Source organism: Nyctereutes procyonoides, unplaced genomic scaffold (genome assembly GCF_905146905.1).
Source record: "Nyctereutes procyonoides isolate TBG_1078 unplaced genomic scaffold, NYPRO_anot_genome, whole genome shotgun sequence".
Classification (NCBI taxonomy): domain Eukaryota; kingdom Metazoa; phylum Chordata; class Mammalia; order Carnivora; family Canidae; genus Nyctereutes; species Nyctereutes procyonoides.
Genome location: NW_026575037.1, coordinates 8,295,063 through 8,320,543, shown reverse-complemented (window position 1 = coordinate 8,320,543; position 25,481 = coordinate 8,295,063). Strand labels below are relative to the sequence as shown.

General features: G+C 35.5%; 1 protein-coding gene across 4 annotated transcripts in view; it reads left to right on the top strand.

Moving 5' to 3' along the window:
- The window catches only part of HMCN1 (hemicentin 1), a 454,683-nt gene that overhangs the window by 48,918 nt on the left and 380,284 nt on the right, over positions 1 to 25,481 (top strand). The gene's annotated exons all lie outside the window — the stretch shown is intronic.

The window sequence follows — 25,481 nt, the reverse complement described above, 5'->3', positions numbered from 1 at the left end:
CTGTTAATTTTCCGTGGAAGTCTAATTTATAGTAGAGGAGATATTGAAAGTTACTCAACTAATTCAGAATCCTTCTCCCTTTCATATTCTATAAATTTTTCTCAAAGCAGATACATGTTTTAAAACCAAATTTGGCTTTCTTCTGCCATCTTGCCTCAGAAGTCCAATAATTCTGTTTTGATAGCCAAATGGGGAAATTTTTTTCTGCAGCATGACAAATACCATCATGTTTGTGGCTGATAGGAAACTCCCTATCCTTAAAAATCAAATACTTCATTAACATGAACAAATCCTAGGACCATTCTGAGAAAGATTCATCTTCTTTAGTGAGATGTTTTAAAAACACATGGATCATTCTCCTCACTTACGGGATTTTAAGTGATTCTATTGTGAATATACTTTAAAACAGCATTGCCTACTGGACAGATGTCTGTTATGTAAGTTGGGTTACCTGGTACCTAATCCTGTCTCCACTTATCAGCTATTGTTGGCAAGTCATTACTTTTTCTGTGATTGAAATCCTCAATCGGTAAAATGCTGCCTGTGTACCTCAGGGAATTCCATGCAGATTAACACAAAAATATCATAAGACATTTTGAGATATTTTAGAAGAATGCATTGTGACTTTATAACATCAGGACGATGTTGTTATTTATCTGGCTCCAAAGTGGCCTCTTTTCGTTTCCAAATCGAAGGCCCAGAAATCATTTTCCCTAACATGAGGTTTTCCATGGAAATGCAGAAAACAGTGTTTGGAACTTTGCGTTTATGCATCTTCTTCTGTGTTTTCTCTTCATGCCCGTTATGTTGTATTTAGCCTTATTTTTTTTCCCCCGTTAATGATTACCCTTTTTTTCTGTCATTTCTTTCTTTGTAGAGGGCTATGTGGCCAGTAAGAAACAATCTTAATTTTGTTTTGGTATGAAATGCACATGGGCAAAGGGAGGCTGGGCTTTGTATTAAAAATGGCGTCTTGGCTCTCTTTGCCTCATCTGGGGTTCTCTTGTATCTTGGCTTTCTTTGACTTCCTTGGAAATCTGTTCTATGGCTAAGTCTGGTTCCAGCAGTTGCAATGTATCATTGTGCAAATCTTTGCTAGCTGCAAATACCCTCTTAAAAATGTATTTAACCGCAGATTTCAATCTGCAAATTATTAATGTTAAAACTATTTGAAGAAGGACACATTTCCAGATACCAAGCCAACATGAAGCTTTTACATAAATCAAACATGGCAGAACCAAATTAATACTATTGAGTTTTTCCCAGCCTCTAGGTTTGGGCCATAGCGATGGCCTAATTACCCGTTTGTGGTTAGCATCATCATATCCTATACCATGTGTCACCCCAATGCTGCATTTGCCAACATTGCATATGGAGCCTTTTCCCCTCCAGGCTTGTTAAAAGTTAAATGTGGGATGAAGGGATGTGCTTTTTTGACTTCCCTCTGGCAACATGAGATGACTTTGTTTTTTGGTGTTTTCTTTTTCTCTTCCTCAGTTTCAGTGTAATTTCACAAATTAAAATGTGTTCCTTTAAATTTGAACCTATGAGGTGTGTGTGCATGTGTGTAGTAGAGTAGGAGAAAGAAAAGGGCAGGGGAGGAACACGTTAAATATAAGTTTTCCTGATGAAAAATCGGCCTAAAAGGCAGATTGAAAAGATATACCTTCTGGGGTACTCCCTCTATCACATATGAGAGGAATTAGGTGAAAACTGGGCTTGAAGGTGGCAGAGAATGCCCTTCTCAGAAGCTGCTTTAAACCCCAGCTGGGCTTGGTCTTTTACTGTGGTGGGGAGAGTGGGAATCGGCAGGCGTGTACCACACTGCATTAGAGTCTGGAGAGATTGGCAGGAGTACACCCAGTGCCCGGGGATGCCACTTGACCAAAGCACATGGTATGCTAACATGGCAAAATCAACTGCCCTGATTTTGAGGGCTCATGGGGAAGTGTGCTGGGGAGAGAGTCACCATTGTGGGAACAAAGAATACAGAAAACCGTAAGAATTCTCAACGTGTCTCTTGTCGTTTTTTAGCTCTCCTACCAAGTCCTCATTCTCTCTGTGATTGAAATCCGTCATTAGCAAAAGGTTAGAATAATGTTTCCCCTGTGTATCTCAGGGTAGAAGGAGCAAATGCTAGGAATGAGAGAAGGAAGGAAACTAACATTTGTTGTGTTTATATGCATTTTTCTCTTTTATTTTTTTAAGATTTTATTTATTTATGCATTTTCTCGTTTAATTCTGCAAGATAGTGTTTGTTTATACCACGTTACAGATAATAGAGTAAAGCTCTGAGAGGTCAGGTAACTGACAGAAGGTCAAACAGCAGCAAAGTGGCAGCTGAAATTCTGGCACAAGTGTTTGGATTTAGTGTATGTTTGGATTAAAATATACTAAACCTTTCTCTCCTACTCACTCTCAAATACTGATATCCAAAGTAGAGATCTGTCTATATTAAAAATCACCTTAGCTTGCTTTCTTCTGCAAGCCATAACTCAGTGAATTAAATTGAATTGATTTTAGGCTAATGGTTTAATGAGTTTGAAATGTATGCTATTTTTTTTTTTTAAATTTTTATTTATGATAGTGACAGAGAGAGAGAGAGGCAGAGGCATAGGCAGAGGGAGAAGCAGGCTCCATGCACCGGGAACCCGATATGGGATTCGATCCCGGGTCTCCAGGATCACACCCTGAGCCAAAGGCAGGCGCCAAACCGCTGCGCCACCCAGGGATCCCTGAAATGTATGCTATTGTCTTCTATTTTGATTTTTGTTTTTAAAAGTCTCCAAGGATTATTGCAAAGTTTTGGCATTTCTCTAATGCCAACACAGGAGACAGAAAGGGGACATAGTTTCATCTATGCTTTATTTGAGTGACATTATAAAATATTCACTTCCCAACATCTATAGGCACATATATGAGGCATTGTGCTGAACTTTCCCCTCTCCTCACTTTCCCCAAAAAAACAGAAAGAAAAAAAACAAGAGAGATAATGAAAATTAATATTACATGAGAGTACGTGATGATTCTTTTTATTTTTGTGAAATATGTAAAACATGTAGAACCTGAAATAGAATTTATTGTTGACAGATAAATACACAGATGAACCTTTAAATAATAGATGTTTTTGTCTATACTAGAGGTTTGGTTGGAGTTTTGCCATATTGTTTAAATTAGCCCCATAGTTAGAGGAGGCTTTTGTAGGAAGCCATTGTAATTTTCATCCCTTAGACACTGGTATTTTCATGAGCTGAAGTTAAGTGTCTCAAGGGATAGTGGAATATCACTAAAACATTTCCTGAACTTGCTTGGGCTGTATATTGGTATGCCCAAGTCTGCTCTTAGAAGAACAGAGCTTTTGTTTTGTTTTGTGAGGAAATGATCTTGCTCCCAAATGCAATTTTTCTTTTTAATGGAGATTAAAAAAAACGTATTCAGAAAAATCGTTCAAGTAATTTATTCAGTAAAAATGGTTCATACTTAGCTTGAAGAAATCATGGGGATTTTATTATTTTTATTTGCCTTTTATTTTTTTTTATTTATTTTTTTAATTTTTTTATTTATTTATGATAGTCACAAACAGAGAGAGAGAGAAAGATGCAGAGACATAGGCAGAGGGAGAAGCAGGCTCCATGCACCGGGAGCCCGACGTGGGATTCGATCCCCGGTCCCCAGGATCGTGCCCTGGGCCAAAGGCAGGCGCTAAACCACTGCGCCACCCAGGGATCCCTTTATTTGCCTTTTAATACCTGTGTAATATAGCAACAAATTCAAAATATTTGGTTAACCTGAAGTTTTCTGAAAAATTTATGAAATAAAGCTTCATAGACATGTTGAGATAGAGAAATAAAAATACATTACACTTTTTTATTAGAAATTCAAAGCCTTCTAAATTATTTTTATAAAATTAAAATTCACATATAGTATTCTTTACAACTTTTCTGCCATTAATATCTAGCAAGCAATGAAAAGCAGTCATAAAAGGGCACCTTATTGGATATTAATGTAACTTGACAGACATTTATTTTATGTTCCTAGATTTGGCAGCTGGGTGAATGGGTTTTCTGTTCATTGAGAGAGGGAACAGGGTGTGTGAGAAAATAGCCAGCTGTTTGGGTCTTGCTAATTTAGTAGTTTTTGTTTTCACACAAACTAGTAATTACAAAGACACTGGCAAATAGCTCCAGGGATATTTAGCATGACACGGTGTTCAGATCTCAATATGTCTAGGTAACATTTTGAAATCGTATCATAAAGAATGTGTGATTACATTAATTACAAAGCATGTCATATATACTGATTACTTTGAGATTTTGTGAAATATCATTTTAATTATTACACAACAGAAATATTGTAACTTCTAACTGAATTATGCCACCAGTTGTAGCAATTGGATGACATGACATGGCTATTTCCTACGTTTCTGAGTGGTGGCCCTGTCTGTGATCGTGGCCCTGTGATTACACTAGATGTACCTTGAAGTGAACATTCAATAATTTCAGGGACTCTACCCTGGCTGTTGGCAGAGGCAATTTTATTCAGTATCTCTTTGTTCCTGTGGGCTTAGGCAAAAAGGGCTCTGTTTCAGGGTCAGAGACAATTTCTGAATCTACTGCTTACTGGTGTGTAGTCATTAACTCTATGCTTTTTTTTTTTTCTTCTTCTTCTTCTATTTTTGGTGCCATCTCCAGACTCTACCTGCTAAGAACTATGAAATCTGTCTGAGTCTTTCTGTTTTAAAGACTTTCAGTATTTGAGTATTTGTCAGATCCTTCCTTTAAAATATCTGTTCTGGTTCCATTCCTCTGAGACACTCTTCTTCATTCAGTTTCGATTGGCCTTTGCAAACAGTTCTCATTCATGAAACACACACACACTCACACCCACACCCTAAATAGTCTCCTGATCAAAACAAAAACAGTAAGAACAAAAACTTGCTGTTTCAACCTAACAGCCCCTTCAAACTGCTACTTTAATATCTTGCATTCCTTCATTGTCAAATTTATTGAAAGCACATTTTAAACCTACTCGAAATTTCCACTTCCTAATCACCCTTCCTGTATTCTTTGTAATAAAGCTACTCTTCTCCAGTGGTCGCCAACAACATGCTTGTTGCCAAAGCAAACAGTGATTTGGTCAGTTTCATTCTTCTACCCTTTTTTGTAGACTGTGATGCTACCGACTCTTTGCAGAACGCTGTCTTTCTGCTTGATTTTCATGCCACTGCTTTATCTTGCGTTGTGGAAGGAGCTTTGTGATCATTCAGATTTGGTGGGAATCTCAGACATTTGGTGTGATCCTTAATGTCTACATATAGGCACCTTATTTAATTGCTAGGCCTCTAGATCAGGAAGCACAGAAGGAAAACTGGAGAGGAAGGGCTGTTTGATGTTTGATGACCTGATGAGGGCCTAGACCAGTGTTTTTCAATGGGGACTCATCAGCATGTGGGGTAGGACAATTTTTCCTTATGAGAGACTCTCCGAAGTATTTTAGGATATTTGGAATTACTAACCTCCAGGCACAAATTCTGGTTGTCCCTCCCCCCATGCCAACCAAAAAGATACTCCACACATTCCCAAATGTCCTCTGCAGAAGTGATATTGTGCTGGGTGAGGGGAAATGGGAGGTTATGGTCAATTTTTTCCTCTGAGTCCTTAGCATCCCATATAAGCCCTTCCTTACTTCTTTTGAGAGGCTAATGTGGTATGTAAGGTCCAGCATCATTTATTTCTATTACTCCTGTCCCAAAATGTGCACCTCCCATATTATCTTACTCATACTTTTCCCAAAATTTGTTTTCAGTTCCAAGTCTCTGTTGAAATGGAAATGTGCTTGAGAAGCATCTGCACATGTTTTGGATTTCACTAAACTCCTTGGTCCCCAGATATAGGAGCTGCTCCTTTGAGCTCCGTTATCACCTGAAGAGCATTTATCATATTGGTATCCACAGTCCATTTTCATAAATGTCTCTCTCAGTATGCTGAAGGACAGAAACGCCGTCTCGCTCATGCCTATTGTAGTGGTCCTCAATAAATACTTGCTGTTAATGTAAATAAAACAAAAAGGAAGGAAAATACGGTAAGAATCAGAGAAATGGTCATGTAGAAAGGAAGTGGAAAGAGCTGGCCACAGCTTTGGGATGATGTGGGTTATGTTAAGAAGTTGCAGTGTAGAGGGAAATTTCACTGCTCTGTTACCTGGACAGAGCCAACAAAGAATAAAGGGGTGGTGAAGTAGCACATGCTCCCATTTGAGCTTAGAAAGAAAGTCTTGTAGTATAGATAACTTAAAAAAAAGTTTATTTATTTGAGAGAGAGAGTGAGCATGAGCAGGGTGAAGGGGCAGAAGGAGAGGAAACAGGGAGCCTGATGCAGGGCTCAATTCCAGGACTCTGGGATCATCACCTGAGCTGAAGGTAGACGCTTAACCAACTGAGCCACCCAGGTGCCCCTAAACTTAACTTTTTATGCAAGTAATTTTTTAAAAACCCCAGAGCAAGATTGAAGAAAAAAAATGTAAAGATGAAATCAGAAACATGGGGGATTGTGTTTCAGAAAGATTTCCAAAGATCAGGATTGGCCAAGAAGGGAGCGTTAAGGTTTCTCCTAACAAAGTAAATTAAAAAAAAAAAAAAAAAAAAAAAAAAAGCAATGAGCTATATACATCTTTAATGCAGAGATTTAAATGGATTTTGAGAACTTCATTTTTCATAGTCTCTGATCCCCTTATCTTTATCATGGAAGATATTTTAAAAATCCTTATTTTAAAATTTAGCTTTTCTAAGAAGTTGCCAGATTACATTCTCAAAATTCTATTCCATTTTCTCTTATGAGCATGTCTTCAATTCTCTATCCATTTACTTTTTGTAGCTATCACTAGTTGGCACAGCTGGTTTGTGTGGAAGCCTTTTTTCCCTTAGCCCATAGATATTAAGTGCTATGCAGTGCGCACAAGCACATCTGGTATTTCTCTTGCCTTAAATCTTTAATTTATTGATGCTATGTAAGATTTTATGTGACTCAAGAGACAGGATACCAGTTTGCTTCCCTAGTAGTGTTCTAATTTTGTCAGTACAGACTTTGTTCTGTAGCTAATAAACCAAATCATTGGCTGAGGGCCTTTGTAGTTTTCTTACTCTGTAGTCAAGAAAGCTAGAAAAGAGGCTTTTGCCTTAGGACATTATAGTTAAATGTTGTTAGACCTCTTGTTTGGAAATAAAAATTTGGTCAGAGCTTAAAACCAGATGAATTCATATTTTTTTCTGGATACTTTTTTTGCTGATTTTATTCGGTAACTTTTGAACCATTAATTGCCAGAGTATATTTACATTGTGTATAAGAAGAAAAATATTGGAGTACTCAGGACTAAATTATCCATGATTGGTTCATATATTCAGACTGAAGTAATTTTTAGCACATCATAAATGTGCGGAACAATCCTAAATATCTTGAGCAAACCCATGTATATCCTGAGCTTTCAACAGGTGGTTTGCTATCCTTTGCTCTGGGATATGCTACCCAGGGATAGGCTAAGATGAGATGAGGTACTGATGGATAGATGGATTGACTAATTGAATAAACATTTATAAAATGCATTGTGTAAAATGGAATGTACATTGCAGGCAATGAAGGTATAAAGGTGAATAAATAGACATGAAAATATATCAGTAATAATTCAAAACACACACAGTAGAAATATAGAGGTAATTTTAGAAAGACAAATCTGAAGATAGTGGTAACATTGGTTGAGTCTCTTGGTAAGTGCTATCATCATGCTAATAACAGTGATTATTTGTGTTTACGTGGACCACATAGTCTAAATCCTTGGGAATTACTTAAGCTAACATTTTATTTATTTATTATTATTTAAAAAAATTTTTGAAAAAATTTATTTATGATAGTCACACACACACACACACAGACAGAGAGAGGCAGAGACATAGGCAGAGGGAGAAGCAGGCTCCATGCACCGGGAGCCCGACGTGGGATTCGATCCTGGGTCTCCAGGATCGCTCCCTGGGCCAAAGGCAGACGCCAAACCGCTGTGCCACCCAGGGATCCCCTTAAGCTAACATTTTAAAGGCTGATTGATGTCAAAAGAATACGGATATCAAATATCGAAACTAGTAAATTTTTAAAGAGGGGAAAGAGAAACATTTTAAAAAACATCAAGGTTTTAGAGGGACATTTTTCAAATAATATGTGCCTCTAAGAAGTATATTCCAACTGGAGGTTAAGGGTTGCATTCTCTTCTCCCATCAGTTTAGAATCACTGCTTGTAATGTGAGATATTACTAATCGTCATATTACTAATTAAAGTGTCTTGTACAGATAAACTTAAAGAATGGTTCAGAACCAGTGAGTTAAGTTTTTGTTAAGAACGATCAGAAGGTTGAGCCACATACCCATGCATTCCAAATGCTGATACTTTAAGACTCTAATGGCATTAATTTACCACTGCAAGGGTCGTTTCTTGATTTCTGTAAAACTTCCTGATAATTCAGCAGCTCTGTGAAATGTTATTATTTGCCTCAAGTGTCCCATGTTTTGTCTTTATTTGATATGTTCTATTGCCATTTTTGTTTTCTCCCTCTAAAAGAAGAAAACTTAAAAAAAAACAAAAAACAACTTGTTGAAAATAGCATGGACACTCAAACAAGTCTGTAATGCAGCCACATTCCCAGGCCCAAATGATGTATTTAGCCATGTCTTACTGATTTTAAAAAGTGTTATAATAATGTTGCCAAAATATGACTTTTGTAAGGAAAATGAAAGCAATACCACTATATTTAGAATTCTTAGATTAAAACGTTAGTAGGAGTTCTTAGATTAGAACCTTAACTTTTGGAATATTTATATCCATCTGACATTGTTTCCATTTCCCATTAAAATCCACCCTCTATTTCTAGGAGCAGCTAGAAGTCTTGGCTTTCTGTTGAAGGAACAATGTGTGTATGTTGCATTGGAAAGAAGTAGGCATACCTTAATGAGCATACTCCACACTGGACTTGATACAAAACGTCCCACAACTGAGTGTCAAATAAACAGGCTTTGAAAGGTAGGAGTAGTCATAGTTGAGATTGTGAAGTTTCTTTCCCATAGTAATTGGCTACTATCTGACAGAAGCTCTAGTGCCTTTGACTTATAACTTTCTGTTGCCAACCCAAATATTTCAGTTTCCTCGGTGTCCAAGAAATGTACATTTTTATCTTGTTACTTCATAAAATCACAGAATCCTAAAAAAATAGAGTCATTACAGAATCTTTTCCCAAGAGAAACCTTTTCTTCCCCCAAGGAGCTGCATGTTGAGTTGGTTGTATTACAAATCATCAATTTCTTACTGTTGAAATGACCTTGTAGTAACATACTAAAATTGGTGCCCTCATGCCAAGGACGCAACTCAAGAAATCATGATGATTGTTTGGGTGCCAAATTCTACTTACAGTTCCTCATAGGAATGTCTTGAGTGTGGGGATGTCTCCTCATTACTTAAAGTTCTCAGAAAAAGATGTGATCTGTGTTTATATTGATAGGTCATAAAGAGGAGCATGTCCATCATATGAAAAATAAGAATTTTTTCATCTCTGCAATCCTAGAAAAAGAACTAAGACCTACTTAAGAAAAAGAACTATTTGAAGAACCAAGGTTTTGGGGTTTCCCTTTTTTAAATAAATATTTTATTTATCTATCCATGAGAGACACACACACACAGAGAGAGGCAGAGACACAGGCAGAGGGAGAAGCAGGCTCCATGCAGGTAGCCTGACGTGGGACTCGATTCTGGGTCTCCAGGACCACGCTCTGGGTTGAGGACAGCGCTAAACCACTGAGCCACCTGGGCTACCCTGGGTTTTCCCTTTTAAACTGCAACACTGATTGCTTCCTCTTACAGGTTTTAAAAGATACATTAAGTAGCTTCAATGAAGGTCTAGACTGTGTCAGTCTTGTCCACTATTGTATCCCAAGGTCTAGCATATAATAAGTATTCATTAAATATTTGTTGATTGACTAAATGAATAATAATGAATAGTGTTAGTGGTGTCTGCCGTAGTTATGTCATCTTATTTTTAATTACATGTTGGAAATCATCTAGTCATCCATTTAGCCTTTAACAGTTCCAAGCTTTGATTTTCTCTTCTGTAAGTATGATTAATTTATTATATTAGTTGTTTTGAAGATTAGTGAAAAGTACCTATTACATGGATACTTGTTAAATGTAGGACATCTTATGAATAATTATGAATGGGACAATTACAACTTTATTTCATGTTCATATTGTTTGCAAATGAATTAGATCTTTTATTTTTTTATTATTTTTTTAAAGATTTATTTATTTATTCATGATAGACATAGGGAGAGAGAGAGAGAGGCAGAGACACAGGCAGAGGGAGAAGCAGGCTCCATGCCGGGACTCCAGGATCACGCCCTGGGCCAAAGGCAGGCGCTAAACCGCTAAGCCACCCAGGGATCCCCGAATTAGATCTTTTAGTAAAAATTTCTGCGTGTCAAAGGATTTGAATTAACCATATCCAATTTATTAAATGTTTTACTATTTACAAATGGTTTATGCTTAAGAGAAAGTGTTTAGTACTGAAAGTATGTTAGGCCATGAATGAGACATGAATATTTAATAACATCTCTTCTTTTTTATTTTTGTGGAAAATACAGCTTTTTAAAAAATATAGATTCACATGGTTGTGAAAAATAAACTACATTGCACAAAGCAAAAAAAAATGAGCTTCTTTCGGAACACTTAAAAATAAAAGAATAACTATATTAAAACAAAAAGGCACAGAAGCAATAGCACCTGTTGTAATACTTGGTACAAAAGAGACAGTATTTGTTTTCAGTTGAATTGAGTAGAACAACTCCTTACTGAATGAAAATCTTGTACTGCTACTATGAAAGACTTGCCTCGTTAGAGTTTGGTCAGTAATTCAGAATGATTCGTGTTAGTGATGAGTGCCGAAACAGAAAAGTCAATTGGCTAAGATATTATCACTTGCATGCTAAGGAAAAAAAATGTTCTGGAAAAATAACAGCCAAACGACTGGATACACTCTTCTTCCATTTCTTAGTTGAATTTTCCAACAACTATAGGTTGTTCTGATGGTTCAGTTCTCTTGAGTTTCTAATTTGGTCATTTATTCTTTTATTCAACAAATATTGCTTCCATAATGTGCTAGGCACTCACTTGGCATAGGGATGATTGAGAAGCAAAAACAGATGCAGGCCCTGCCCCCTTTGGCTCACAGTCATGTGGAGTGACCGAAATTGATTAAATAGTCAAACAGTTGAAATGTAAAATGCAACTTAGTATGATGTAGTTGAGGGATTCAGGGATGACTTTCCCAAGGTAGTGAAGGTAGAATTAAATGCCAAGGAAGAACAGGACCCAATGAGAGAAGAGGGTAGAGGGAAAACCCTTTGGAGTAAGGACATAAAGGGAAGGTCCTGTGGAATCAAGGTGTGTAAGAGAAACGGGAAAGTATAGAGATAATTAGGGATTGCTGGAAGAGAAGGTGGAAGCCAGACCATGGGGCGGGGAGGGGGCATTGTATGTAGTCTATGTGTAAGAGCTTCAACTTTACCTAAGAACAGTAGGAAATCATTGGAAGGTTTAATTGGTAGATGATGTAATCAGACTTATGTTTCAGAAAAACAGCTTTGGCTCTCCGTAGAGAGTGCATTTGAGAGGAGTTCATGGTGATTAATGGAAAAAACTGTTAGTAACTGTAGCCAAAGTCTAGGTCCTCTAAGATATAAAAGATGGTAGAATTAAGGACTAAGATTGTGGTTGACAAGATGGGGAAAAGTGGAAAGATTCAAGAGCTGTTTTGTAGGCAAAATGGATAGGGTTTGGTGATGGTTTAGGTGATGGAAGAGTCAGGCTAGAGGGGTTGAGAAATAACCCCTAAGTTTTTGTGTTGTGCAATTGGCTGAATGTAGGTACTTCATGAGAGACAGTGCAAGAGAACCAGATTGGAGGGCAGAGGTAAAATCATAAATTTTTCTTCTACGTGTTGAACTACATGTGACATAGAGACATTTTAGTAAAAGTGTAAATTAGAGATGTACATTCCCGAGGAGCCATTGCGTAGGTTTGAATAGTCATCGGCATGGATGAGATCAGCTAGGGAAGGTATAAATAAGGTGGTCTAGAGATGAACCTTTAGAATATGCAGAATCTTTACTGGCCACGTAAGGAAGAATGAACATGCAATGGAGAGACCCAGAATCAGTGATAAAAGAGGAGGGAAAAATCCAGAACAATGTTATGTCAAGGTCACCAGGGATAGAGGGTGCTTTAGGATAAAGGGAGTAGTGCTAAATGATGTATAGAGATCTTGCAAGATGTAGACTGAGAGGTGCTTATTTGATTGAGTGTGATGAAGGTCACTGGTGACTTGACCCAGAGCTGTTTTGGTGAAGTGTTGGAGGAAAAAGCCAGATTTGACTCAAATTGAGGCTTCAGGGGGAGATGAAGGAATGGTGAGCATAGACAAATATTTTGACAAGTTTGTCTATAGAGGAGAAGAGAAAGGATGGTGGTGGAGCAGAATAAGGGGAACAGGGAAGTGGTTTTTCTTTTTGTTTAACTTGGAGAAATTGAAAGAATTTAAAAGCTAATGGCCAGTATAGTTAATAATATTCTACTGTGTGTTTGAAAGGTACTGGGAGAGTAGACCTTACAAACTCTCATCACAAGAAAAAAATTCTTTATATATGGGGATAGATGTTAACTGGATTTATTGCGGTTTTGTGAAATATACAAATATCGAATCACTGTTGTTCCCCTGAAACTAATACAATATTGTATGTCAATTATACCTCAGTGGGTGAGGTATTATACTCAATTATACTCCTCAATTATACTCCCTGGGTGGTGCAGCGGTTTGGCGCCTGCCTTTGGCCCAGGGCGCGATCCTGGAGACCCGGGATCGAATCCCACGTCGGGCTCCTGGTGAATGGAGCCTGCTTCTCCCTCTGCCTGTATCTCTGCCTCTCTCTCTCTCTCTCTGTGTGTGTGTGACTATCATAAAAACAAAAATTAAAAAAAATAAATAAAAAATAAAAAAAAACCCAAAAGAACAAGTAGCAGGGGAAAAAAAAGTAACAGGAAAGAGAGAGCTCTTAGATAATATACTGTAGAAAGATTGAATAATCCAGAAAATAAGGTTCCTTCTACATGTTTGGAATTCATTTTTTCTCTTTGGTTCCTAGAATCTGATTGGTTATTTGCAGCAACTTTAAGGGAGAGGAATGTCAGAATTCTCCTGAACTTCTAAGCACCCCCAAAGTGACCTTTATACAGAAGAAGTGTCCTTTAGAGTAAGTGTTTCCACTAAAATTAGCAGAACCAAGTGAATGAGGAGGAAATTATTTTGGGGACTAAAACTGAAAAATAAATGAAGATAAATTCCTGTAAATGTACTTTAACCTTCATTAACCCCTTCAAGTATGTATGTGTGTGTATAAACATTTCTATAACTATAAAGGAGTTTCATTATGAAACTATTATTTCTTACTATTGTAATTTAAGTCTATAGAAGCAAAGTTTAATATTTATCTGTAGAATTAAGGCAACATCTGATCATTTAAGTGAAAGATCCATTTTTTTTTCAATAGCAATTTTTTTTCCTGTTAGTTTTACCTTCCAAAAGAATTTGTGGTAGAAAAAAGAAAAGGAGTTGAAAAGCAAATTTGTTTCTTTTTTTTTTTTTTTAACAATTTTATATTTATTTGAGAGAAAGCAAACAGGAACGGGAGGAGGGGCAGAAGGAGAGGGAGAAGCCGACTTCCCACTGAGCAGGGAGCCCAATGCCGGGCTCTATGTGGGGCTCAATCCCAGGATCATGACCTGAGCTGAAGGCAGATGCTTAAGTGACTGAATGACCCAGAGGCCTCAAATTTCTTTTTTTTTTAATTGATTTTTTATTGGTGTTCAATTTGCCAACATATAAAATAACACCCAGTGCTCATCCCGTCAAGTGCCTACCTCAGTGCCCGCCACCCAGTCACCCCCACACCCACATATCCTCCCAACATTGAAAAAATGAGGTAGAGGTACAGCATAGGGAATATAGTCACTGGTACTGTGACAGTGTTGTATGGCAACACGTAGTAGCTACACTTGTGGCAGGCATGCAAAACATACAGAGATGTCCTGAAACTAATGTATGTTCACACCTGAAACTAATGCAATATTGTGTCAACTGCACGCAAATAAAAACATTTAAAAATAAAATAAATAAGAAGAATGAGACAGAGAAAGGATGAGGCAGAAAAGGTACTTTTGAGTAGTTAATACCTGCCTATTACAAAGAGAAAAGTAGAATTAAGTAGAATTCCAGTTGTTTTTAAATTTTCTTATACAACAGATACTGCTTTTTATGCTCCTTTTTTTTTCTTTTTCATTTATGTTGAACCCTTCTTACCCTCTCCTGTAATGCCCCCTAGTTATGAAAACGTAAGTAAATCCACCCTTCAGTATGTCATCTACAAAACAAAAGAGTTTGGAAGAGATGGCATCCGAATTTCCTTCTGATCCAAGGTTCTAGGAATCAGCAAACTTTAGTCATTACTTCTTGACTATCTCTTAATTATTGCCCTCAGAATGAGTCTTCTTGGATCCTTATCTGTCAACAAAAATAGTTTTTTTGTCTTTATTACTGAAATATTTCTCTTAGAGCCTCAGATATATGAATTGATACAGCAAAGAGTAATTTTTACTCATCTCTTCCTTCACCTCCTAAATTAGCAGGGTCACAATGAATTTGCAAATCAGTGTACTTTTTTCCTTTTTTTTGAGAGACAGAGAGAGAACACACATGCACCCATGCTCCTGACAGCACAGGGCAGGCGAGGGGCAGAGGAGGGAGAGAGAGAGAGAGAGAGAGAGAGAGAGAGAGAGAGAGAGACTGAGAGAATATCTCAAGCAGGCTCCATGCTCAGCTTCTGAGGCAGGGCTTGATCTCAGGACCCTGAGATCATGACCTGAGCAAAAATCAAGAGTTGGACACTTAACCGACTGAGCTACCCAGGTGCCCTCAGGCAGTGTATTTTTTATGTTCATTTGAAAGCTAAATTGCTAAAGAATGCACACACCACATACTCTATGCTTTCAAAGTAAATTTTTAGTAATCTAAGTATGATATTATGTATTATGTGGTAATGCCAAAAGTGAGTTAGAATAATAATTATCTATCATCACAAAAATTGCACTATAACACACCCTTATTTGGTTTAATGTCTGCTTACTGAAACATTGACAGCTTTGTGCATTATAACTGCAGTCACCATGATGCTGATGTTTATTGAGTTGTTGTCTCTTTGTTTGATAATCTGCTAGAATAGTTACTAACCTAAATTAAAATATCTAGATCTTTTTCTTCTAAATATCATGGGAGGGCTTCACTGGGTAAAGAAAAAGAAAGGCTGACTGGCCTAAAACTCATAGTACATCTTTACCTCCTGCAAAGGAGTGGCCATGGAACCCTACAACCCCAAGTCCTTATGATATTTTGTTATACCTGTAGATGTTTAAAAACACTTTTATGATTTTCAACTCAAAACTTTCATTTGTGTGAAAATCGGTTATTTTAGCCCTAAACAGATCTCCTACTCTCACTTTCACTTATTACTTCATTATCTATCTGTTAGTTTCACCTTTAGGACATTTTTTTAATGTGTCCTGACTTTGACTTGATTCTGCGGAAATTCTTATTTATGTCTTAATTGTTTCCTGTTCTGTCCGCAGCAGTTCCTCTTTTTATAGTCTTCCTAAGATCTTGTTCTCAAAACTTCAGAGGGGTCTTACAGTGTTATGGCGAGTCTACAGATTCCTGCTCTTGGAAAGAATGTGAATTGTATTGAAGTAATGTCTATTGACCTAGTGGTTTTTTTTTTTTTTTTTAACTATGCTATTTCCCTATCGACTTGTTATGATTGGTTAGAAACCCATGAGCCTAGCATTTGGAAAGAATAGTACATCTGACAGATTCAATTGGAAACTGTATCCTGAATCATTTCAATTAGATTTTCAGTGGGGAAAAATTATTATGGTAGCATATTTTCCTTAAATTTATCATAGACTTTTATTTGGATTTCACTTACCTAGCTTTAGATTGGGGTATGATGAAAAGTATGTGAAATATAATAATGTTTCTCTCATTCTAAAGATATTAAAATGATTTTTATAATTATAGTAAGATTTGCAATATTTTATATATTTCCAAAGTATTTTTTAACTAGTAATCCAAGCTTCCCACCAAATAATATATTTATGAAGTGAACAGCTGACAGTTTTGCACTCCTCATTCCACAATTATCCAGTGGAGAGCTAAAGTGCAAATATTTTACCTTTGGCATTAGTAAAAATGTCATTGTTACCTAATAACATTTAGGTAGAACTGTTGTTAATTTTTTTGTGCATGAACTGAAAGTAACTGATTATCAGATAAAATTTGGCTGACATTTCTGAACTTTATGGGAAGCATTGTTGACTTTTTGTCATACCTCGTTATTACTAAAGAATAAAAAGGAACATGTGTATCTTATCTCTTTCAAAATATCTTTAGGGAAACATCTTATTTGTGTGAAAAAAATAGTTTAACCATTTGTTCTTTCTGTGAATTTATTCTGAGAAAACAAGGTTTTGCTGTAGCATACATGCTGTCTCTCTCTGTCTCACTCTGTCTCAATTTCTGTTGTTGTCTTTTTACCACAAAAGTCTAACTCTGATCCATGGTTAGAAGTTCAAGAAGTACTTCTGATGATTGTGTGGGCAGCAGAGCATGTCAGGCTTGTGTTCTTCCTGACATGCTCGAGTATTTGTAGAGCCAATAGTTGAGTTGAGCCTGGTGCAGGCAAAATATGTACTTTGGCCATTACTATTTAGCGCCACGTTCATGATTGTGGCATGGCTCATTTTCTATTAAAAAAAATGGGGCTAACAAAAAAGAATCCTGTCATTTTTATTCGTGGGAAAAATATTCCCTGTTGCAGAAGAGTTATTCTAGCTGAAGAAATTAAGAACTGACTGTGGAGTGAATCCAAGCACAGCAAACTAGACATCAAGATCATGATCATGATCATGATCATCAGTGACTATTATCAAGAACTTGTTACATACCAGTTATCACCATTTTAATTTATTTAAATGCACAATAACTCTACAATGTAGTTCTCTTATTTTATAGACGAGGAAACAGGCAGTAAGAGGTGAAATGGTTAAACAGGGAGAGAAACGGGATGTAAATGCAGTCTAGCTCTAGAGTCCACCTTCTTTACCAATATACTTTCTGCTTCTGATATCTTGAGAATGCTTTTCTCAGATTCATGTTGTGTTTAGAAGGTTGAACAGGAGAAGTTTCATTCAACAGTATTTATCAAACATCTCTCACATATGTCATTGTTGTTTCTTGCTTCATTTGCCTTTTACAAACCATCTTCTTAGAAAGCCTTTTTGTGTTTCAGAGGTTGAAAGTTAAATGTAACCCACAATGAAGATTTGGACTGATATAGCATTATGAATACATACATAAAATGTCCACTGTGTTTTGGTATATTTACCTTATTTGATGTGGCTTAATGTAGGTGATATGTTGAGAGGGTTGAATTAAAATGAGGACAAGCTTCTCATTCTCATTTCCTGTCTTATAAACTTTTTTCTTAACATGTCATCAGTGAAACAATTGGGTTTTTTCCTCATTGATTGAAAATATTTAAAATTATGCATTTGATCACACTAGTAATTAGTACAAGGATGCATGTTTAAGGTTTGAGCTACTTGAATGTTGAAGTTTGTAAGATAAGTAGTATCAGTTTTCTGTTAGAAGAAAATCTTTATCCAAACTAGCTCGGAATATTCAAAAATCTTGAATAAAATGGAAATTTTTAACACTTCAGTGTGACTATTTTTGGGTAAAGATTACATAAGTCCTTGCAAAATAGTTACATTTTGGTACCAAAGAGTTAATATTCAGACGTTTTCATCCTGCCACTCCTCTACCTAATAGTTGCATGTATTATTTTGGCTCCATTTAGCTGTTATACATTCATATGGTTCACAAATAAGAAAACAGTTCGCTTCTCAGAACACGAAGAATAAATCTAATTGAGGAAAGTGAATTAACACATTCATACGTGTACTCACATGTACACATGCATACAATCATATACATGCATACATGCTCAGGTACACTTGCATACACATACACAAATTCACATAAGTGCTGATACACACACACACACACTAACCTACAAATACATACATGTATGCACACACTGTTCATGTTTTCACACATCCTCATATGCATGCATAGATAGTTAAAAATATACACACGTACGCACAGATACATACACACACGTGCACACATGCTTATACATGCACATATTTGAACTTAAGACTAGTTGTGGCCAAAGGGTTATTCTTGGGGAACTTTGTTTTGGTTTTAGGCTCCAAAAACTCCTTTAATTAAGCCTTCCAACATTATTTATAATTTGTGAGAATGAACCTTGCATTCCTGTCTTTAGTAGCACTTGCTTCATGTTTATGAGCTTTATATCTTTACATTGGGTCCTTTCTGCAAAAATTCTTTTATAATAAGACTTTTTTCCCTCTCAGCGTCTGAAATATATGAGATAACAAAATAAGTGGTATAATTTCACTAGTTTCTAAAAAAGTAAACTTCTTGGGAATGTTATAATGTTCAGAAAAACAAGTGACAAATTTTCTCCTTTAAAACATTTAAGGCATGGAACTTTCTGATCCAATTTTTGGACGTTGAGAGACAGTTCTGGTTTGTATTGAAATTTCCAAATAATTATAAAAATAATTGAAAAATCACTTAAAACCCAACAATTTATTTCTGCTTTTGTTGTTGCTTGTGCTATGGAAACATTAAATTTTTGAATGGGTTGTGGTGTTTCCTACAAAATTATTTTTTGTAAGGAATAAACCTACAGCTGCATTTCATATTGTAGTTCAATCTCCGCGACCTGATAAATGATGTGAAATGAGGGAATCCTTCAACATTTGACTTTCTCTACTCTCAGGCATCTGAATGACATGAGAGGTTACTGTTCCATTTTTCTTGGCAGATCAATATTTCTTTCTTTGACTCTTAATGATGTGATGGCATCCAACATGGATCTTTGGGCAACTCTTACAAGAGTCAAAAGTATTCAGAAGGGAAATAGCAATAGGCAGTACGTAATGGATTAGCTCTTTGGAATGGATAGTTATTAATTTATACCAGACACTTGTTCAAGGTTACATTACCCACCCTCCTTTTCTGTGATCCAGAGCCAAAGGATTCAAATGGATAATTACCTTTTGTCAAATTATATTTGACTTACCTTATGATACCACTTGGTATAGAATTTTTCTCCCAAAGGACATATAAGCACTTTATTAACATCTCTTTCATTCCTAACATATGTCTAAGAATAAGATGCAGGCCAAGTATTTTCCTTCTTCGTAGTAAAAACCCCATTTTACAGACAGGGTTGGAGACTAAGGACATTTTCTGGGAAACAGATTTTGGCAGTTTTCCCCAAGAATTTTAATTTTGAAATAGTCTCTTTTATTAAGCTTTGTTAGTAAGAATCTTTAGGTTACTCATGATTAATAAAATGTGTTCTCTTCTCTGCTCCATTAACAGTTATATATGTGTGTATATATAATTATATGCATACGTATATACATGTACACACATGTATAATCACATATCACTGATTTTACATATATCACTGGAAATTCATAGGCATCATATATATGTGTGTATGTAATAGTTTCACGCATTACTGAAATGCCTATTATGCATTTTGTATTCACTTGGGTGATGAAGATAGGAAGATAATGTTGCTAAAAGGTGATCTTACCCTTGCACAGTTACTATTTCTGGAAATAATACTAAGTGGGATCTTAACATATTTTCTGATATATGGATGTTGGGATTAGCCAGATATGAAGTACTCCAAAAGTATTTAGATCTTGTCTACACTTTTAAGTTTTAGTAAGTTACCTTTAGTCACCACTCACTACTCTGAAAGGTTTAAGATAATTTTTGAGGCACTTCCAATTCACCCACTACCCACTGGAAACTTCAGAATATTTGTTGCAGAATTTAGGTCATCCTTATAGTATTATTTTTCTCTTTGGTATCTATTTTTATTCTGTAATCTGGAATTCCTTTGGCTTTATTTATTATAAGTCTTATCTAGTAAGGAGATTAAAGGTGAGGAGAAACTCTTGAAAAGGTAAGCTTATCATTGAAGCTCTTTTCAGGGATTCTTGATAATTGAAAAATAATCTTTTGACACTTTGGATGCATCCCTGAAAACGCAAGAAGATTAAACTCATTTGAGTCTTCATCATTCATCATCCTGCTAAATGGAATGAGGAGGAAGACCTAGTGTGCAGTTAAATTTTTAAACCTGGTCTCTTTCCTCTGTCAATGTTTCTGTTGATCCATGAACTCTTAGTATGTTGATCAGGCAGCTGTGTTATACCTGAATTTAGAAAGTTATCTTTACTGATTGAGACAGTTGTGCAGAAGAGATGGAAGTGAAACTTATCAAATACAATCAATGAACATTTTCAGTTTAAAGGAGAAAAAAGTTATTTAGCCTGAAAAAAAGCTTCAGAGCTATCACAGTAACGACCAAGTGAAACTCAAATGTAAGAAAACTTGCATCAGTGTTTCATTTGTTGAATACTTTTTTCTGATTTGACAGTGAATACTTAAATATGGGTGGTTCTGTACATTACATAAAGATGGATCCAAACTGCTGTATGTAGTAAAATGAAATATTTCATCCCATAACCCGTTTATGGGCAATTTTAAATATGTTCCTGAAGAGTGACAATTGAATAAATATCAACTTGATGTGCATATGTGTGTGTGTGTGTGCAAAATGGCAAGGCCGCGAATTCTTCCCATGATTATTAAAATGTATAAAGTGTATGGAAAATAAGTTAAAAGCTGTACAAAGAAATATTGATCAGAAAAATATCAAATATAAACTCAATTAATAGTAAATTGGTAAATTCCAGTTTTTGAAAGTTCAGCTGGGTGGTGGTTTAAGAAAAAAAATATTCAGACATTTCAACATTGTTTGCTTATGGAAAACATTTGCAATTTTGTTAGCAAAGAACAGTGTCAAAAAACTAAACATTTTTCCCTCAACATCTGCATTTGCTTATTAAAAAATACCCCACACCCCCAATCTCTCAAACAAGTTAAGTTTGTCACGAAATGTTTTTCAAATGTCATGAAATTCAATCTCAAATTTTTTGTGTCTCCATGAGTTTTAGCCTATTCATTGATATCATTTCCACACGTTCTTACATTTAGGGCTTAAGATAGGAATAGTTTTATAGAATTTTGAAAAAATGCTTTAAAAGAGTCATTTTGGTTTCTCAGTCTGAGCAGGGCTGCTGGAGGGAGAGAGTAGATTCTTTTAGAAATATGTGTGTCCTGTCCTCAATGGTTGCTTCTTTTATTAATATTCATATATTTATTTAGAGATATGATATATGCCATTCTTCACATATCAGGCTGCTTGAAACAGGGATATCTGAGAAATATGATTTTGTAGGAAAGTGTGAGAGTGTGTTGGTATAACCTGTTTTTCCCATGGATCTGGTGTTAGGATACTAGAAAGAAAGCGGAATGCGATCTCTCTTCTTCTGAAAAGATAAATGTGTATATAAACACATAAACATAAGCCTTCACATTGTTTTAACAAAAAGACTGAAAGATAATGCTGAACATACTGAACTAACCTAACTACAAGGCCTTCCTTCATGGTGTAATTTTTGCACTTTTTTCCTCCTAATACTTGTTAGATATTTTAAGATTGTCTCAATTAATGAAATGAACTAATTTCTAGGGCATTTCTGTACAAATTGTGATGTTAGAGAAAGCTGGAGACAGATTTAATAATGTTTATGCTGGTCATTTATTTTCAGTTTAAAGCAGACCCTATTAATTAGAGCTAGAGTACTCAGCTTTATGTAATCTTATCAGCTAATCTCTAGGTAGTATATACTTGTTTCAGATGGTCAACTTTAGACAATTTACATCTGCTTAGTAATGTTATTTTTAGGGCAAGATAGAAGTGGTGATAATAAGGAAGGAAAGGAATGAGTGATTGGTAAATGGGCTGATTGCTGCTGTGTCCTGTCTAAATTATTTAGCTGATTTTCTCTCAATATATTTCCCCTGAAATATTAATTTTAGTATTATATTTGACATGTTCGAAAAACATGCACACACTCAAACCAATGGAAAACACATATAGAAGAGACTGGATCACCTTAAGAGCTAATTGACATGAAAAAATGAATATAATTTTGGCTTAATGGGATTGTTTCTTAAATAAAAGATGTGTTGCCATATGCAGTTCCAAGAAAAATTAAAGTGATTTCTTGTTTGAAATGCCTTTTAGCTTTTTCACATTCTCTGCTTATCTATTGGTTATACAACACATAACTTTTGAGATCTATGAAGTGAAGTCTATATTTATGATCTGTTTCCCATTACAGAGCCCACTTTGTGAATTTGTGGTCGTAAATATTTAGTGCAGATTTTAGACTTTTTGAATAGTTCATATATTTGTACATAAAGTAAGAATAATTGAATAAGGGAAAGTATTGAAAATGTTTTTTGGCAATTTAGTTATCCACTAGCTCTTAATTATCTCAGTATTGACACTTGCTTGTAATACATATATATGCATATTCACAAACTTATATACACTTATTCCTTCATTGATACACATCATGCTCAATGAGGTGGGAAGGAGTGCCAACTCATTTTTTGTGTAAGAGAGAAAATATATAGCATAAAATTTCCAAATTTATAATACTGTAGTTACACAGAGATGACTTGTTAGTGTTCTCTATATAGTGTACATGGGCACACTATTCACATACTTTCCTCATGAAAGCATTTATTGATGATTTTCTTACTGCATATGTTTGAAATGATAGTATAGTCTGAATAAGGATTTGTTTATTTATTGTGCCTCAACTACACTGTAAGTCCACGTCTGCTTTGCTCAATTATGCTTCCTAGAGCCTAACATGAGACATGGTCTATAAAAGGTAGGTTTTTAATAATATTTGTGAATAAATGAATCCATGAATAAATGGGCACATACTTAATTCCATAGTTTTTGTTCATTTATTAAAGTTGAAACATGGGTGCATAGTACAGGATAAATTAATTACTGAGGTTTTATTTGACTGCCTAGTTAAAATGTGAAAATATAAGCCAGGGTAGAAACTTACTAGTACACTAGCAGAATAATTTGTATTTAATTTTATTTTTAGCACATTTTAAGCAAAATCAAATTCTAATTACTTTTGTAAGATATATGTAGCTTTGGGTCAGCTTTGAGTAAACAAATTTAGTAAGCCTAGCCTACAAAACGTTTTTAACATGGATCGACAATTGCCAGTAGGTGGCGCTGTATTCCAGGGCTGAGTAACAACTGGACTCTTCCAGAGGGTTGTCTGGTGGTAGAACCAAAATCCTGGGGAATAACTTTATAAGGGATTTTGCATATTATGGTATGATGCACACATCTTAAAAGTCTTTATATAATAAGCCCATAATTTGGAGTTTAATAGATGAACTTTTTATTCTCTTGCATTATTTTTGGATTTGGACCCTGTTCTATAAATTGTTATTATTTTGCTTTATTACATTTGATTGACCTTGAATCAACTAACAAAATGCACACACCAGAAACTGAGACAGAAGTAGCTGCAAAACCAAGCTGAGATGCATCCTGGTGAACTAGTGAATTGATGAGTAGATAAATAGGATATAGAGTTTACTCAAAGTGATAGAGAAACTGTAGTAAAGTTTTAGATGTTTTTAATTCATGTAAGCATGTTTGGCTCACATATGACTTCTCCATTTATGGAATTTTGCTATTCACTACTGAAAATATTGAATTTTGTTCTGAGTGATAAACTAGAATTCCAAAAGAGTAAAAAAGAAATTTTAGATGTGAACATTCAAGTTTAACCTCTGATTTGAAGATAGATAGATGTAGAACCTGACATTGAAAATGGAAGAGACCTTCAAATTTGTGTGTCTTCTCCCCTTAAACCAGTAATTGATAGGGTACTTTTCTGAAACAACTGCTGATGGCTATAGTTTTTGATTTAAATGTTTTATTCTCTTGCCCTTTATTTATTTTTATTTATTCTTTTTAGAGAGGTGGAGGTGGGCAGGGGCAGAAGGGAAGGGAGAGAGACAATCTTAAGCAGGCTCCATGCCGAGTGAGGAGCTAGATGCAGGGACTTCGTCTCACGATCGTGAGACCATGACCTGAGCTGAAATCAAGAGTTGGACCCTTAATCCACTGAGCCAGCTAGGTGCCCCATTATTCTCTTGCCTTCTAAATAGATGATGTTTCTCTGAAACATCTAAGTGCTATACAAGTTGAAAATTAGTGCTAGAAACAGGGGTGGGAGAAAACTTCCTAATGTATACTGATTATCATAATATAATAAATATTAATAATAGACAATTAGAGCTGAGTTCTTTTGAGAAATCACTCCTAGTCCTTCCTAGATATAGTTGAAGTTCATGCTTCTAATTTAAAAAATAATGTAATCCAGTTAGTAAAAGGCAAATTTAGTGTTCAGTGATAATCAGCCACTGAGGACTCACTTGGCAACAAATTCATCTGTTTTATCTTTTCTACTTATTATATCTTAGGAGGTTATCTTTTAATTATAGTGTTGTGCTTAGTATTTATTGAATATTATTATAAAACTAGAATAATTTAAAGGTGTAGAGGGTAAAAAAAAGGATTTCTTGCTACAAATAGAGAAGGTGAACATTCTCATTGGTTAGACAAGAAAAAACATGCTTGAAACCAGTGGCATGTAAAAGAGCTTTTTACCAATAATTTTATAATGATAGATGGATTATTCAAAAATGCTCCCAGATAGTTTTGATGAACAGTATCCTAAGAATGGTCTAATTAGTAATTAACATATTGCTTGACATCGACAATGAGGAAATGGGGGATGAGAAATGACTTGTCAAGTCCTAAGGTTTAGATTTTTTAATATAAGTAGTGAGTGTTGTATCTTTTGTTTATGAATTGAACAAATTATTCTTACTTTCTTTTTTTTTTTTGATAGGATTGTAAGTGCCGACAGGCATTTAGGGTTCTTGTAAGTGGATACTATGTTTTATCATCCACACTGCCTGGAACTGTGCTCACTTGTAGGGCACTCCAGGGAGATATGTAAATGAAAGAGTGAATTTATTCTGAATAGGAATTTCAAATCTCTGCTTCCATTATCTAGATTATTTGCTGTGGGGTAATTTTGCTAGTGTTAAAAGCATAAGAGCAAGAGATCTAGATCTTACTACCAGCTTTAACATGTTAGATATGTGACTTAGGAAAAAAATGACTTTATTGTGCCCAGCACAAGTTAGT